General features: G+C 40.2%; 1 protein-coding gene across 3 annotated transcripts in view; it reads left to right on the forward strand.

Annotated features, from left to right (window-relative positions):
* The window catches only part of Fhit (fragile histidine triad diadenosine triphosphatase), a 1,447,725-nt gene that overhangs the window by 773,165 nt on the left and 655,663 nt on the right, over positions 1–18,897 (forward strand). The gene's annotated exons all lie outside the window — the stretch shown is intronic.

The following is an 18,897-nucleotide window of genomic DNA, read 5'->3' on the forward strand; positions in this document are numbered from 1 at the left end:
CATCATGCCCTAATTTGTTCCTCCTGAAACCCAAGTTGAAATCTGAACCCCAATATGATGTTACTAAGACATGGTAGGTCTTTGAGTCATGTGATGTGTTTTAGGAAGCAAGTTGGGTCCTTCTGGAAGGAGTCAGTTGCCCCCAAGCCAGATGGTATCATATGTGTGCTATCTTCCACTTTTCCATCGTGATGTAACAAGTAGACAGTTCTCACTAGGAGCTGAACAGATGTTACCACTGTGCTCCTGAATTTTCTTAACACCAAAACTGGGAACCAGAGTGAATCTGTTTTCTTTATTTAGTAGCCAGCTTCCAGGATCTTGTAATAGAATGAATGGGGCCAACACAACTAATTGCCTGTGAAGGCCTTGCAAGTAGCTGCAAGTACAGCTAAGCTTGTCATTCTAATCTGTTTTCTGTCATGATAAAACACTGGCTGAAACCTATTTTGAAGGAGCGGGTTTATTTTGCTTACATGAGTACAGTTTACCGTGGAAGGAAGCCAGAAAAGACACTTAAGAAAGGAAGCTGAAGGCAGGAACCTGGAAGCAGAGATCATGGAACTATGCTGTTTACTGGCTAGGACTCCCTAGCTTGCTTAGCTTTCTTAGGCAACCCTGTCAAGGAAACTTAAGAAAATGTCCCCACTGGCGTGTCCATAAGCCTTTCCCATGGAGCTAATTCTCCGGCTGAGATTTCCTTTCTCCAGGTTTGTGTCATGTTGACAAGAAGTGGGAAAGTTGTCACTTGGCCACCTGCAGTTGACCAGAAGCAAGTCTTATTCGTCTTGTGCTCATTGCAGAGATACTCACTATGAAGTTAGGAGTTAAAGAAAAGCTAAGGTTAAAATCACATTTGATTTGTTTGTGAATATGAAAGTTGGTTAATGATAAAGACTCAAGCTCGTGTATCATTAATTTTGATTTGGTCATGTAGATGCACTACAGTCAAAGAGATAGACCTCATTGCTTTTCGCTCATTTTTTTCATTTTTTCATTTTTTCATTTTCCAGCAGGGTGGATTGTACAGCATTGTGGTGGTTTGAAAGAAAATGACCCCCATAGACTCATAGGGTGTAGCACTATTAGGAGGTGTGGTCTTGTTGTGTAGTAGGTGTGGCCTTGTTGAAAGAAGTGTGTCACTGAGAATGGGCTTTGAGGCCTCAGATGCTCAATCGTGACCCATGGGTGCACGCTTCCTGCTGCCTCAAGATCCAGACATAGAACTCTCTAGCACCATGTCTATCGCATGTTATCATGCTTCCTTCTGCGACAGGACTAACCTCTGAACTCTTGGCCAACCCCATTAAATGTTTTCCTTTGTAAGAATTGCTGCTGTTATGGTGTATCTTCACAGCAATAGAGAACCTAACTAAAACAGTCTCTACCGCCGTTCAGAATGCTACACAAAATGTGACTGAAGTGACTGATCTGTGTTCTTCTAAGTGCGAGCATTGTAGAAAGCATCGGGATGCTTGGCCCCTTCTGAGTCTGTAGCCACACAGAGTAAGCAACAAGGAGGGCCAGTTTCATTTTGACAAACACTTGGTGCCTGTATGTGTGAGCAGATGTGTTGACAGAGGTTTCTATCCTGCCTGGTCACACAGCTGTTCAGTCCCAAAGAAAACACACAGAAGTCTAGATTAATTATAAACTGGTTGGCCTATTAGCTCGGTCTTCTTATTAATTATGTCTTAGATCTTCAATAAGCCCATTATTCTTATCTATACTAGCTATGTGTCTTGGTACCTTTGATCAGCGAGGCATTCTCATCTTGCTTCCTCTGTGTCTGGGTGACGACTGCAAACTGACTCTTTCTTCTTCCTAAAATTCTCCTGTTCTCATCACCCCACCTATACCGGCCCTGCCTGACTACTGGCCCATCAGCGTTTTATTAAAACAATACAAGTGACAGGTACAAGACTGTTGTCCCATAGCACAAATGCACAAAAGTGTGTAAATGTCACTACAGGTACAAGACTATTGTCCCATAGCACAAATGCACAAAAGTGTGTAAATGTCACTACAGGTACAAGACTATTGTCCCATAGCACAAATGCACAAAAGTGTGTAAATGACACTACATCAGAGTGTAAGAGGTTAGATGACGAGAGCCTAGACTTTAGAATGGAGAAACTTAGCAGAGGCCAGATTGAACAGTGCAAAGTTTCAGTTCTTAAATTTTCTTTCTCATATAAAGTTTGTGGTTATGTATATTCATCATACTAGGACTTTTACATAAAGTATGTGTCACACCTTGAACGTATTCTCTTTGTTCCCTTTTTCATTTTTCTCTCTCTTAAAAACATTTACTTTTCACCACACGTATGTGTATGTCTCTGTGTGAGTATGCACGCGTGAGTCGATCTTGCATGTAGCGTGGAAGAGGTTTTGGACCCACTGGAGCTGTTTGGATGTGGATGGCATTACAAGGGATGCTTGGAAGTGAGCCGGGGGTCCTCCATAAGGGCAACACTTACTCAACTGCTGAGATATCGTTCTAGCTCCCCTACCTGCTTTTCTGGTTTTATCTTTTCACACTCTTAAGAAAATGCTGTTTTATTTTTGTTCTGATTAGAAAGCAGTGTTCTGTGTCTTTATCTGAAAGCCCTGATACTTCACGCTCTCATAACCCCTAAGTGTCTCCACCACCCCATTCCCGGACTGCCGAGTGGAGAGGCACTAGTCAGCACACGCCTTTGTGGAAGTGACTTAAGCTACCTGAGTATCAGTCTTCTCTACAGCCACACAGTGATAAAAATAATCACCCAAGTGCGGCTATGAAAATTTGAAAGGCCGTAATGGTTTTTAAGTGTTTGGAAGAGAGAAGTTAGAAAAGGTACTTGGAACTCAGGTGCTATATGTGTCTGGGGTGTGCCACTTTTAATATTTTCTGTGAATGACAGTGCATTGAGGGATAAAGGAATCTATTAGCTTGGATTACGAATGCAGCGTGGGCCTTGAGATTTGTTGACTCCTCAGTGTGCTGAAGTTGCTATGGTCTGACTTTTCCTGTCTGTCTGTTGCTGTCTACATAGAGAGCTGGCTCATGTTGGGCCAGTTCCTCCCATAGTCAGTAGTTGATGCTGCATGCTCCCCAAGGAGAAATAGGGAAGTGAGAGCTTCTGGCTTCTTAGTCTCCTCATTTCCAACAATTTCTCTTTGACATTAAAGTTAAGGAATTGTACCTTTTAAGTTGCGAGTGTAGGTTGGTTGTATGAACAGAAGGAAAGTACAAGTAGCAAAAAGGAAAGTGGATCCACTTGAATCAGAGTTTTTCGATGAAGACCATCGTAAACCAGGTTGAAGAATTTGGACCCCGTCTTTGTAAATGGAAAACCAATGCAAGGTTCTAGTGCGTGGAATTGTGACTTTTCATTACGAGATGACCAGCCAAGCTGCTACTTGTGGAATTGATTTGGGGAGCGAGGGGCAGGCTGTCTGACAGATTTAACCTTTTGCTCTGTTGTGAAATGAAAGCCATTGCGATGCTTCATACCTCATGAGGGAGACGTGGCAGCTTCCATCTTAGTTAACTGCGGCTGTCTTTTAAAAGTTGCCCTAGAGGTTTGCAAACCACAATTGATTGTCCTTCCACAAAAGCATCGACAACAGAAAGCCAGCATGCTATAGCTAACAGTCCAATGCTGACTCCTTTTTAGATAGCTCAGACGTCATAAACTCCGAGAATAGCTTTGCAAACCCCAGACTAGCTCTGCAATGGAAAGGCTTCTAAGCTCTGGGTTGGGGCCATGGAGACATTCTGTCTGAGTTCTGCAGGGTCCCTAACAATATAGAGCTGCTGTATAGTACATCCTTTTGTTGATTCTCCAAGACTTAACTAGTCTATTGGCTCTTCTTCCCACATACGGCCCACCACTTTGGCACACAAATCTTCAGAATATAGCCATGTTACCAAAATTTAGACTTTGGGGCATATAAAGAATAAGAAATATTTGAAAGCTGATGTCATATTTAGGTGCCAGGTCAGAAGTCTGCCACACATGAGCACGGATAACCAGGTTGAGGTTTTGATGGCAGCACTGACAACTGGTCAGAAAATTTAAAATGTTCTGGCTTTGATATGTCCACATGCTGTTTTCACATGTCTCCGGCAAATCCTGTTAGTCTCACCTCTGAAATGGATCTCCCCATTGCTTATTGCCACTCTCCCCGTCGCCTTGCGGTGGACAGCCAGTTTCAGACCAACGGATATGGCAACAGTGTCTAAGCCATCTTCCTCATGTTGACAGTTTATAAGAGGACTTATTTATTTTAATTTTATGCATATGAGTGTTTTGTGTGAATGTATGTATGTGCTTCATGATCATGCCTGGCACCCATAGATGACATCGGATTCCCTGAACCTGGCCTTATGCATGATGGGGAGCTGCAAAGGGTGTTCTTGAAAATGAACCCAGGCCCTTTACAAGACCAGAAAGAGCTCTTAACCTGAGCTGTCACTCTAGCCCTACAGTGGCAATTCTTATGCCTATCTACAGTACAAATTGTACTTTATTATTCATCAGGAAAAAATAATTTAACAGCATGTTCTGTATCTTGTTTCACCCTTTAATATTTGATGCTCCCTCCCAAACTGGAAAAACACTGCAAAGTGGTATTAATGAGAAAATAATTAAAGAAAATTTTCATCAAAAACTTTGTTTTACAAGTGATATCTGAAGTTTTGGTATTATAATGCTCTATATAGTAAATATAATACTCATAATTTAAATGTAATTACTGCTATAACATAAATAAAACAGCTTATGTCATAATTATACTTATTAGCATTGTGATTTTTCCCAATACAAATGCATCTGCTTTAATATCTAATTGTAATTGGACAAAATAAAACTTCCTGAGTCTTACCATCTGAACTGATGTGTAAACATCTGTGCTGCTGGAAACGAACCCACTCAGGCTAAAATGTTTATTGAACTAAGCTTCGTTCAATCAATAAATGAATGTGTCTTTGAGCTGGAAATGTCTTTTCTAGATAGGGTTCAGAACCCAGAGAGGGGAGGAGGTTGGGTCCAGTAAATCAGCGAAACCAGCCCCAGACTGGCAGCTCCACAGTCGAAGTGGAGCAGAGCCACATACAAAGCTAAAGAAGCAGAAGTCAAAAGCCGTAAAGCAAAGATAGATGGCGGCCGTAGAAACAAATGGGTCCCCAAACACCCGAGCCATATTTCCAAAACGCCGATGAAGAAAAACAGTTTTTCCAGCCATCTCATCAAAACGGTCTTCTGTCCGAGCTTTATTTCCCCTTGAAAGAGAGGCGAGAGAGAGGAGAGATTTTAGTTCTTTATGGAGGGGCTGTGATAACAGGAGGGTGGGGGACAGACAAGAGAGCTAGCCAGGAGGACTGATGGCAATATGAAGTGTACATGGCAGAGAGATGAACCCTCAGGTGCAACACAGAGCAGAGCGGGGCAAGTTGGCCCTACAGATGGCTTAAACCGCTGTTCCCTAACAGTTATGTAATTCCTACATGGAAGGCCAATAGTTAAATCCCTGCTAGAGGAGCTTCCATAAAGGAAGGTTTCTTAAGTCACTCCCCGCCCCTGGAAGTTGGGCATTGACTGTGAATGAGTGGCTTACAGAAAAGGAAAACTGCAAATAGCCAATAAAAAGGAAGAATCCATCTCAGATAATGGCTGAGTAAAATCAGGTAGGATTTCTCACCTCTGATTTAAGTTCCTCTTAAAAATACATAATATCATTCCATGCTTCTTAGAATGCAGAGAGATGTTGAGACTCATATTCATTGCTGAGCAGTTTAACCATATTAGTATATATTGAAAATATACATAGCATTTTATGGAGGACTCTAATCCAAATCTGTTATATACATGTATTCACACCTGTGTAAATGTGTACACACACATGTACATGTTTACACACACACGCACAGGATTGTCCATTATAACTATACATGAAGTAAAATTAATTTTGCTCCCCAAGGAGAAGTTGAATAGAATCTAGTTGGGTTGTTACTATGAAATTATTAAGAACTGGGTGTATCTGATAAAGCATGATTGATTACACGTGATATATTGTAAGTTAGTATGCCACTAAAAGCAGAGGGGGGTTAATTAGCTGACTTTCAATTAACTAACTCTAGGAAGAGTTCAATAATATTTAGATTCAATACCATTTAAATAACCAAGAACTATGCACTACTACTGTGCTATCTAAGGTTTTTGTTATTGTGTATGTGCGTATATGAGTACAGATGCTGAATATTTAATAGAAATATTATGATGTTACTGTGTATATGCGTATAAGAGTTCAGATATGCTGATTATTTAATAGAAATATACATATGTAATTCAACAATATATTGAACAATTGAAGTATATTAATGTAGTTGCTGTTATATAAATATATATTTGAAATGTATTCATAGCTTTAATATTTTTAAACCAAAACTTATGATGTTTTTATGAAGTTTTAGATTTCCTACTTCGACCATTTTGCTTTTCTTAGGAGAGAGAAGACAAGGGTGCTGGGCAATTTGTTTTCTAAATATACTGTCCATCTTTTCTCCAAGAGTACAGAAGTTAATCATCGGTTTAATACTCACAGATAGCAGCCTCTTAAGCATCCATTGCAACTAGGGGCCCTTGTGTGGCCCACAGGTTTAAACTTTTCAAGCTTTGTTTATAGAGCAACCGTGCATCTCTGCCTTCCCCTGCTCTCTGTAGGAAGACATTGCTGTATTTGGAACTCGGAATTGCTCACCTGGTAGTTTATAAACTGCTCAGTGGATTTTGGTGCCTTTTGGCTGAGACCTTGTCAAAGGAGAAACACGAGTAAATGAAGTTAACTTCACAGACCTCTGGGATCCATGATAGCCAGAGATTCTCTTAACTTGCTATTAGGCGGGACTGTTAATCACGTTTAACAGGTGTTGAGTAATGAGCTGAGACAAGCTGTTTGCTGTGACCACATTCTTCCCTGATCTAGTTAGGAAACCTGATATCCATCAGAGTCCCTGGAAACTCAGAAATGTGACCCAGCTTCCTATTCTTCTAATATTACCCTTAGCCTCATGATCCCTGCCAGTGAAGAAATACAGCAGGGATCTGTCCCCAAGTCTCCCAGCACTCTCAAAGACTGTGTGTCCTTCTCCTTCTATTCTATATTTGTGCCTCTTTCCTCAGTGAGGCCTGTGTCTGATTGGCAAGTAGGCTGTGGTAGGGCAAATGGACCACTCAGCTGTTCTGAGGTCTCAGAATGGTGGATTCAGAGTGGCTTACTGCATCCCTTTTCAGCTTTCCCAGTACCAGGTCAGCACAAGGACGAAGCCGTTGGTGACCTGTGTGGCAGTTCATTTTGCTTTGTCATTCAGTAGTTGCCAACTTGCTGTTTTTACTGAAGAGTTTACTGAATATATTTTTACATTAGTAGCTAATAAGTTACTTCATTCGCTTTCACTTACAAAATAGGAAAGATTATGTATACACCATCCCTTGTCCAGCCCTTTCGCTGATGGTGGACTGGTGGTCATTCCCAGGTTTTCCTCGCTGTCTTAAGTGTTCTCTTTCCCGGTACTTACACAGACGTAAGAGAATTACTCTCAGGTGGGAACTTGAAAACTTCACCCCACCTCTAAGCAAATGAACACAGCACCCTTCTGGTACACAGCCCAATAGGCCCAACAGCTGACAAGATTATTGTTTTGTTTTGTTTTTTCTTTATTTTTCTATGGTTGGGAAAAGTCAAAAGATGAAAGATATTTCTTGAAAGCAGGAGATATGGGGAATATACATTTCAGTATATATAAATGAACTTGTAGTAGAACTCAGTCCTGACCACATGTGTGTTCTCTGTTTTCTGCTTGTGAGCAATAGTGGCCAGATTGAGGTAGTGTGAGAGACTCCAAGTCTCTCAAATTCCTATTTACTCTTCGTTTCTTTATAGGTAAATTTACTGCCTCTTCATCTGCTGATCTTAGAGGCAAAGAAGAAGAAATATTATTCCTATAATTTAACATTTAAAATAAATAACTCATCAAATGGCTATTTAGGTGTTGAGTTCTTTTTATAAGTTTCTTTTCTATTACCAAAATTGACTTATTCCTGGTGGCTTGGTTTAATTTTTTTTGCCTTAAGATTTTAATTGAGTTAGCCATTTCCCCATGTGTTTTTTTTTTTGGTGCTTAATGTTTACTTTTCCCTATTTTATTATTATGTTATATTCCCTTAAAGGTTATAGTTAATAAACAAGGAGGAAGTTAATACATATCAAACATTGGCTAGGTACTAGATTCCATGCCAATAATGATACAAAACATTACTCTCTCTCTCTCTTTCTCTCTCTGTCTCTGTCTGTCTCTCTCTCTCTCTCTCTCTCTCTCTCTCTCTCTCTCTGTATATCTATGTGTATATAAAATTCCCTAGGTATTAATATTACTCATTTTATAAATGAGAGAGGCTCACAGATTATTTTAACTACATTAATGTAGCTGACCCATTAAGAGCCATGTCCTTAAGTTTTTGTTAATTACCTAATTACTTATTAATCAACTAGTCTTGCATTGCCAGCAGTGGAATGATAGGCAAGCTTCCCACCACTGAGTTGCACCTACATCCCAGAGACATGGTCTTATTAATGTGGGTTCCTGCTCTCCATATTCTGTCTCTGAGGCAGATGTATAATGGCTTTATCAATCATTTTGATCTGTATGCTTGTTTGCTAGAACACATGAATATTACCAGGCATTCAAGGAGTTTCAAAAGTCTTAGGGCATAACTGGGTTTTTGCGTTTTAAGTCCCTTATCATTCAGTACTTTACGGGAGCCAGTGGAGGCCAGGAAATCATCTGTGATAGTGTTCCCTGCGAAGGCTGCCGTTCACAAGCACAGTGCGGTGAAGTTAATCTGGTGCTGCCGCCAACCCCTCGATGTTCCACTCTGGATCTGCAGCTCATCCCCTGGGTAACCGGCATTGGACACATCGTTTCATTTCACTGGATCCCATTTTCCTATCGCTTAAGTATGGCTAGCAACACTGTTAAAGGTTAAAAGAGAAACTTCTAAGAACTGTGCAGTGCAGTCCCCAGTGCCTAGTAAATCTTAAAAACACTGTATCTCTGTCAAAATCTGTGGAAGATTACCCACCTGGGGTTTGCCCTGAGCAGGGAACCAGGCCTTTGGTGGGCTTTTCTCGCTGTGATCTCCAGTCCGCCAGGAGTGGGGTGCCTAGTTAGCCCACTTACATTGCACATTTCAGGACATAGCTCCCCAGGAATGTCCGCTACCAGCAGTTTCTAGATGACTCAGAGGAAGCCTGCATTTTAAGAGTTACCAAACTATCAGTTTTCTGTCTATTCAGAAATGACAACTACTTGTAAAGATATCTCCCCTAGGCTAAAAAAAAAAATATCTTTCTGCATCGGAGTGAGCTCCTCTTACAGCAGTGTGTACACACCCCTACAGAGATGAGTTTCTTGTCATGCATAGTCTTTATAACATTGTATTTTGGTGGCAGTTTTCACCCTTTAATCTCTTTTATCTTTGCTGTTCAATGTGCTAGGATAGCATCCAGTCCTTTGCATGAGATACTGTGCAAACGGAGGAATATTTTACTGAAACAGTGTTTGATTTGAGTGTTGGTTCTTAATATTCCCTGGCTGAATTTCTTAGAGTTTCTTAACTTAGAAACAGGTAATAGTGGGCTTTCTTTGGGAAACATGAGATTAGCTGTCTTTGAACGGGAGATGGTTCAGTTGGTGAAACACTTGCCACACAAGTATGAGAATCAGAGTTCATATCCCCATTGCCTCGGTAAAATGATGGTATGGCAGTGAATATTGGTTGGTCCAGCCCTGGAGAAGAAGAGATAGGCAGATTCCAGGACCTCTTTGAATAGCCATCAGCCTTGCTGAGTGGCTGAGCTCTAGTAAGAGATCTCTTTTCAAAAAGAGTTTAGAGAAACTGAGGAACACACCCAACATTGACCTCTGGTTCTGTGCACATCCAGATGCACATGTATGTGCACTTATACACACAACGAATAGACACATACATGCACCTTCAGCATACACATAGATCCATTACATACTGCTGCACACACACATACACATACGTATACATACTTATACACATGTATGCCTATGTATGTACACACACATACACAGAGACAGAGGGGGTGGAGAGAGAGAGAGAAAGAGAGAGAGCTGGGCAAGTTTGAGTCTATAACAGATGTGACTGTTATTACCTAGCATTTGTGAGGACATTCATCCGTGTTCTTCAGCCTCAGCTCTTGCCTTTGTCACCCTCTAAGTCTATGTTATAGACAAATGATTCTCCATGTGGTCTTCCTTGTGCTCTGACATCAGCAATGTCAGCCTACTTATCAGAAATACAAATTATGCATAAAATTCTAGAAGTGCTGAATGAGAAGGTTGGTGGTGGGGTCATCAATGTCAGGCATCAGTTTTAGCAAGCTCTCCCTGAGATATGTCTAGATTCTCAAGGTGCCACTCATGGAGCCCCCTTCCACCTTCCTGTCTGTCACCTACCCAACAGGCCTTTGTTGCCACCACTGGTTTGTTTTCCTCATGTGCTGTTGGAATTCACGACCGGATATTTATTTCTCTTGTTCTTGAGCAGTGTCTGTTTTCCCAGCATGCTTTGAACTTAGGTCTTTTATTCATGGCGTATCTCTGAGCTTGCAACACAGTTCTTGTCATGTGGCAGATATTAAATAAATATTTAAGCAAATGGATGACTGAATGATCAGTTAATAGAAAGTGACTGAGGTTGTATTTCTTCTGATCTTCATTTTTTTGCTTGTTTGCTGTTTAGTTATTGATGTAGACAACCACACACCATCAGTTTCATAACTAATTTATCACCGGTTTATAGGAATAACTTACAGCGTATGTGGATGAGGGGGGGGGGGGGATAGAAGAGGGAGTTCCCTGCCGCTAAGTTGCTTTGTAGCTCTCAAATCCTGGGACAGTGTCTTTACCATTATAGAGACTGCAGTTTCAGAAGAAACAGTTTGCAATTCGCCTACCATGTTCTCAGCGAGGAACTAGCAGGCAGTTCAGGCTCAGGCAGTCAAGAATGGGAGGTGCATGCTGCTTCTTCACTGAGACCTTCAACTCCACTGGCCAAGTCATCCGAGCTCTCTGAGCTATTCCACTGCTGTAGTTAATGTCAGGGAAGTCATCCCATGGCTCTGCCATTCTGTTCTTAGCAGTGTTTCCCTTTCTCCTTCATTCCCTGTTCACTCTTGTCTGACACTCTTTTGAGCACCCAGCTCTCATGCACAGTTCCTGAACTTACATGCTTATTGATCCCTTTCTCTTCTGTTTAGTGCCTTCACTCCCCCTTTCGTTCACAATGCCATCTTAAAGGCTGGAGAGAACTGTTTGCTGTTTGTGTCCAACGTCTTCTTCCAGAGTAGGGATTGACCCTTCTATTACCATAAGGAAGGCAAGGCTTTCTGGGCAGTTCGAACTTAAAGTGATGTGGTAGTACCTTACATCTTAGCCCCTTAGGACTGGAAACAAGGCTGGACTGTCACCCTCAGAGACCTGCTTCTTAGACCAACTCTGCCAGCCATGCTCCTGCCTGAAAGAGTCTACAATTTTGGAAAAGAATACCACTGTTTGGGGAGCAAGTGTCTAGTGTGTGTGTGTGTGTGTGTGTGTGTGTGTGTGGTGTGCATGTGTATACATGTGTGAGTGTGTATATATTGTGCATTTATGTATGCATGTGTGTAGTGTTTGTGTGTATGTGCACATGTATGTGTGTGTATGCGTGCATGTGTGTGAGTGTGCAAGTGTGTGCATATTGTATATTTCTATGTATGCATGTGTATATGTTTGTATGTGTGTATTGTGTTTGTGTATATGTGTATGTTTGGAGGGATCATAAAGGGCATTTTACACTCAAAATGATACTCAGAAGTCAATTCTCACATGAGCAAAAGTGAATGAGACTTGCCTTCCATGAGCTGGGGTTTGTTCCTCTATAAAATGGAGATCCTGCCTCTCCTATGGCTGTGAGGATCATGTGAAGTTCCCTGGATGCCTTTGGTGCCCACAGTTGATACTGAGTACAACTGCAGTGATCTCAGCAGAGAGTACAGGAAGTTACAGAGGGAGGGAGACTCATGCATATGTCCCATCAAACCCTAGTTAGGGGAGATGTAGATTGTGAAATGCATTGGGGGCCAAATGTAGAGCTGATCTTAATTCTCTGTTCTCACACATGACTGAGAAAGTGCTTGTCAGTGTGCTGTCTGAAATGAAAGTGGGCACATGCCTTTGTCTCTTTTATCAGGATTCATAATAAGGAAATAATCATAAACTTTTATTTGGAGAAACATTCCAGGCCAGCATTCCAGAGGTAAAGAGAAGGGAGGTGTAAGAACTTTCCCCATGTAAGAGAGAACGACAAGGAGGTGCTGAGTTCAAAGATGGCCTTTTAAAATATACTTTCTGATTGTTCCTAGGAGTCATCTATCAGTCTTTCTTAGGGAAAAGTTAGACTCAAAGAACTTTGGGAATAACTCCTACTAGAAGACTGGTTCTCACCCTTCCTAATGCTGTGACCCTTTAATATAGCTCCTCATGTTGTGGTGACCCCCAACCATGAAGTTATTTCATTCTTACTTCATAACTGTAATTTTGCTATGGTTATGAACCATAATGTGAATCTCTGTGTTTTCCTATGGTCATAGGTGACTTTGATCCCAAGGGGTTCAAAGCCCACAGGTTGAGAACCACTGTACTAGAGAATTCAGCATTGCCAGTTCTCCAAGCTCAAACATGTCAGCGACAAGACATCATAGCCATTGTATGTTGCCAAAATTACATAATATGTGAGGCTTATTGCAATGATTTTGTTTTTTTATAATGGCTGACAAGCATATTTTGGCATAGCCTAAAGCATACTTTTAAGTTTTATACGAAGTCCATCAACACCCTCCCTGTCATTTGTTATGGAGAAAATAAACAGCATTTAGCTGAAAGACAGAACCCAGAAAGATCAGCCAGCTCACTGCCAGCGGGTTCAGAATGCATTATACACAGTAATTACCAATGGCCCTATAAACCCTCCAGTGTTTGGCAAACTCCTCAATGTTTTTGTAAATGGCTCTGTTCTGTAGAAGTCGGCACTGCCCTCATGTCGCAGTAGGGTTATTGTCCTCGTGGACACATTAAGTGGATTATTTTCTTAGTCAGGGGAGAGAAGGTCATGAAAAATAATGTACAGTTTCCCCTGCAGCAAATGCTGAGCTCTTTAATAATGTTCAAGTGGAAACAGGAATGAAGAATAGCTTTCCTTCTTAATAGAAATCAAATGTTATATGGAGTAAACTGGAGGGACTCGGTGCATCAGATTTAAGAGCTGGTGGAAGACTTTTCTAATTCATAAAGGATGGTCGCATTCATGTTGTGACCAGTGGGGTGTTTTGGAACTTGTGCCCCTAAAATTCCTTCATGACCATATTAAAATCCCATCTTATGTTTGTGTATGGAGCTGATGCTTCTTTGTCCCCCTGAATGACCTTTGGCATACTGCTCTGCCTCTGGGTTCTAGAACCAATGGATGGAAGAATGGAGGACTCATTTACAAAGAGCAAACATTCACACTACCCTCTGATTACTCCACATTGGAAAGATAAAGATCTTGGCTTTGTGTTTGGAGACAGTGCTCGTGAGCAATAGTGAGATTATAGGATAAACTGCTTAATAGTTGAAAAATTGATTGTAAGATCTTGAAGTCTCTGTATTATTTGATGGTCTTTCCAAGGCATTCATTAATCTAACTAAGTTGTATTATCAAAATAAAAACTCTAGTGTTCATCTTACATATGAAAAATTGGCTCTACTATTTTTATACAGTTCTGTGAATAGTAGCCAATATATATCTAAAGGAGTTCCTAGCAAAGTATGTTCTACATATGCCACCTATTTTTAAAAATAAAAATGTGATCTGGAGTCTGTAGACATTTATCTTTCCCCAGTAAAGCATTTAAAATGCTTTCTTGCAGTTTTTTTTTCTAAGACCTTGTGACAATTTACAGATAATTACTTGAGGGGATTAAATTGCCTCTGTCAGTCTTGAATATAAAAATGTCCAGCGTAACCAGTTAATCTGTCTTTTTTTTTCTTAATGTAGACTGTTTCTTCTTTGGTCCTCTGTAGAATACCTCATCTTATGGTTGTTTTACCTGCATTATGGGCATTTCCTGCTATCTGCTCAATGTACTTCCTCTAGGTATGTTAGAAATGTCATGGCTACATGCCTCTCTCTAAATGTTGTTGGTAAAAAGTAATCTGAAGGCATAATGGCATGTTTGCACTTTACTCTTACATATGCATTCGGCTAAATAGCAAATTCTGAGTATTCTGAATTAGCCTTCATTTTGAAAATTTCATTCAGGATTGTAAAATATTTATGTTATGTTTATGAGGTATAGCATACCGCTCCTATACATATTCATAACACGCAATGCTTACAGGCTGATTGATGAATTTACTGCCTCATATGTATTTGTTTTGTTGAAAATAGATTCATTGTTTGAAATACACAATGCCTTCCCTGCTGCGATGCTCACAATAGCTTATCTCTGTCTGGTTGAAATGTGGTATGTCTTGACCAATATCCTGATCAACATCTTCTCTTTCCCCATTCACTCCCTCCCCAGCCTTTCTAATAACCTTTCTAATAGCTTCCTCCATAAGTCTGACTTGTTAGAGTCAATCTGTAGATGAAATTATGTACTTTTGTCTGTCTATGGATGGCTTATTTCACTACAGGTTTATCCGTAGAGTCACAAAGGTCAACATGCCACTCATTTCTAGGGCTATATAATATTCTACGATATACATCACCAATAGTATTCCTGTCCTTTCATCTGATGATGGTCACTGAGAGCCCCCATGTCCTAGCTACTGGGAGTAGTGTACAATGTGTACAATGAGCATTGAATGCAGATATAGCTTTCGCATGTTCGTTTTAATTCTTGCAGCATGTCTACAGAAGTGGATTAGTGTTCTATATAGTATTTTCTTTTAAGTTTTCTGAGGAACCTCAACAATGATTCTCAAAATGAGGATAGTAACTGATTTCCCCAATAGTATGTCTACTTTCCCTCCTCTCCGCATCGTTGTTCACACTTCCCAGTGTCTTTTGGATAGAAGCCACCAATGAAGTGTGGAGGATATCCCCTTGCCATTGTAATTTGCCTCTCTTGATGAGCAGCAATGCTGGGCGCCTTCAGGTGTCTGTTCTTCATTGGTGCGCCTACTTTGGAGAAACTTGCATGTAGGTTATCTACCCTTATTGACTATCTTCTTGATATCATTGTTGATTGGGTTCCTTCCTTCTGTGAGCTGCTTGCATAGCCTGGATAATCACCCTTTATCTCAACTTCACTTTATAAATATCTCCTCCCATCACGGAATTGTCTCTTCCCTTCACTAGCGTCATCTTGGCTCTAAGAAGCTGCTCAGCTTGGATGCAGTCCCACCCGTTCATTGTTGCTTTTGTTGTTTGTGGTTTTGGCATGATAACTAGGACGCTTTTCCCTAGATCAATGTGGTGGAACATTTTTGCTATTGTCTCATCTAGTAAATGTACAGTGTTAGATATTATATGTAAGTGGTCAATCTATTTTAATTTAATTCAATTGTTGGAAATGATATGCTATGGGTCTGTATTTATTCTTCTTTTCACTGGGATAGAATACCTGACAGAAACAGTATAAGAGAGGAAGGGTTTATTTTCCCTCTCTGTGATGGCAGGGGCAGCTGGAAATGGTAGTTTGCGGAAGCACGAGGCTCTTGTTACAAGGAACAACAGTCAGGACACAGGGAGCCTGGACTGGAACCATGGCCAAGCAGGAACCCACAAGGCCCATTTCCCAGTTATCCACTTCTTCCACTTAGGCTACTTCCTAGAAGGTCCTCCTTCCCAAAAGCACCATCTGGAGACCAGGTGTTCAAGCACAGGAGCCTGACAGGGTTATTTTCCTTCAAACAAAGGGGGTATGGCATCATTCTATTTACAGATATAGTTTTTACACACATTTGCTGAAGACCCTCACTATCCTCAATTGTATATTCTGGTGACTGCCATTTGCTCATTTATTATTAATTAATTAATTAATTAATTATATCAACTTGGTACAAATTAGAGTCATATCCAAGAAGGAACCTATTTACTTTTATATGTCAGCTTGGTACAAATTAGTCATATCGGAAGAAGGAACTTCATTTGAGAAAATGACCCAACCAGACTGGCTTGTGGGTAAACTTCTGGGACATTTTATTGATTAAAAGTTTTTGTGGGAGAGTCTAGTTCACTGTGGATAGTGCCATCCCTGGGGATAGTGGTCCCGGGTTCTCAAAGAAAGCAGTCTGAGCAAACCTTGGGGAGCAAGTCAGTAAGCAGCACCCCTCCACAGGCTCTGCTTCAGTCCCTGTCTGCAGGTTTTTGCTTCATGTTCCTGTTCCAAATTCATTATAAACTGAGTGGAAGCAAAAAATTCCCTTTCTCTTCCAGGCTGCTTTTTGTCATGCTGTCCACCACAGCAACAGGCTGCAGCTAAGAGCAGAGGCTTTGTCAGAAATTAATTGCCCCAAACTTATTGAATTTATCTCTTGGTTTTCTTTTTTTGTTTTTTTCCAGACAGGGTTTCTCTGTAGCTTTTTTAGAGCCTGTCCTAGAACTAGCTCTTGTAGACCAGGCTGGCCTCGAACTCACAGAGATCCGCCTGCCTCTACCTCCCGAGTGCTGGGATTAAAGGCGTGCGCCACCACCGCCCGGCTTATCTCTTGGTTTTCTATAGTAGATTTTATAACATCTCTAGCCCACCATTCCTGTTTTTTTTTTTTTTTTTTTTTTTTGTGTGTGTGTGTGTGTGTGTGTGTGTGTGGTGTGTGTGTGTGTGGTCTTTTGTTATTCTGCGTTATTTTAAAGTTCTTTTCCCAGTTCCACGTTTCCATTGATAATGACTTGGGAATTTTGGTAATTCTCTTTCACTGAAATGTAGATTGAGTTGGGTAATAATGGTGATATGGATGTTTTAGCAGTATTTATTGCAGGTCAGTGGTTCTTTGCATTTGTGTAACCTACAATTTCTTTTGTGGACTGTAAGCTTTTAGAATTCAAATGTTTTACCTGTTGGCTAAATCTATTGTTCAGTGTTTTGACTTCTTGTTTTATTTATTTTTTCTGCTATTATATATAGAATTGCTTATTTCTTTTTCACATTGTTTATTGGCAATATATTACCTATATATTATAATATATAGTCTAATATATATATATATATATATATATATAGAGAGAGAGAGAGAGAGAGAGAGAGAGAGCCATGATTGTAGGATTATAGGATGGTTTCATACCTCTAGCATTATTGAATTATTTATCAATTAAAACAGTTTTCATTTATATTAGAGATGAAGTCTTGCTATGTTGTCCTTACTATACTTGGACTTTATAATCTTCCTGCCTTTGTTTTCTAAGTGGTTGGAATCATGGGTTAAAATACCACTGCTCAACTATAGTCTGGTTCTTTGGTGGATTACAAGTTTCACAATATAAGATCACAACATCAACAAACAGGAGTAGTAATCATTTTTTCATCTCCTTTTTGGATCCCTTTTATTTCTTTTTCTTATATTCTGATCTAGACTTATTTATTTTATTTCATGTTTATGAGTGTTTTGCCTACATGTATGCATGTGGACCATATGTGTGCCTGGTATCATAAGAGCCCAGAAGAGGGTATTTGATTCCCTGAATATGGAGTGAGGGATGGTTCGAGTCATCATGTAGGTTCTGGGTAGTAAACACAGGTCCTCTGCAAGAGCAGCAAATGGTCTTAACTGCTGAACCATCTCTCTAGCCCCAGTTATTCTGATTGGAACTTCCAACACTATGTATGTTTAACAGAAATGATGAGTGCCCATTCTCCTATTCCTGAACTTAAAACATGTTAGTAGTTGTATGGGGAGGATTTGATCTGTTGGGATATATCTTTCTGGGGTCTATTCTGCTTTACTGAAAGCACTTTTTTTTAAAATCATGAAAGGATATTAAATTCTGTCAGTGCTTTTTCCCTGCATCTGTTGAAATCATATGAAATACAAGATAAATTGATTTGCATATATTGAGTAAGTTTTCTATTTCATAGGCCAGATTTAAACAGGTTTACTTTATTTTTTAATCATGCATATATGTGTGTTTATGCCATAAGTGTGTGGGTACTGGAAAGTCAGAGGTGGAAACCTTTGGCACTGGAGCTATAGGCAGTTGTGACCCTCTTGGCATGGGTGTTGGGAATTGAGTTTGGGTCCCTTCTGGAAGAGACAGTGTTTTAGCTGCTGGGCCACCTCTCCAGCCCAGAGGTAAATCTTGCTTAGTTGTAGTATATAATCCTTTTAGTATGGCAGTGTTTTGAATTTAGTTTTCTGATAGAGTTTGAGAAAGGTTAATATTAGTTTCAAATGTTTTATAGAATTCTACAGTCAAGCCATGTGGCCCTGGGATTTCTTTTATTATTGACCGAGTTCCTAATTTGCCACAGGTCTTCTCAGACTGTCTGTTTCTTCTTTGGATCAGAGTTGGTAGGTTGTACGTTGATACGAATCTGTGCATTTCTCATAGGTTATTTGATTTGTTGGCATGGAATTGTTAATAGTATACTAAGATCTGTTTTAGTTCAATGGTATCACTTCTGTCATCTCATCTTTCCAATTTTAATTTCATCTCCTGATTTATAATTATTCTAACTGAAGATCTGTTGATTTTGTTTATATTTTTAAAAAGCCATATGCCTCCGATGATTGGAGACATTTTCCTACAAAGCTGTTTTAAACGGCCTTCCTCCCATCATCCCTCTGTGTCCTGGGCGGGG

Source organism: Arvicola amphibius, chromosome 12 (assembly GCF_903992535.2).
Source record: "Arvicola amphibius chromosome 12, mArvAmp1.2, whole genome shotgun sequence".
Taxonomy (NCBI): Eukaryota; Metazoa; Chordata; class Mammalia; order Rodentia; family Cricetidae; genus Arvicola; species Arvicola amphibius.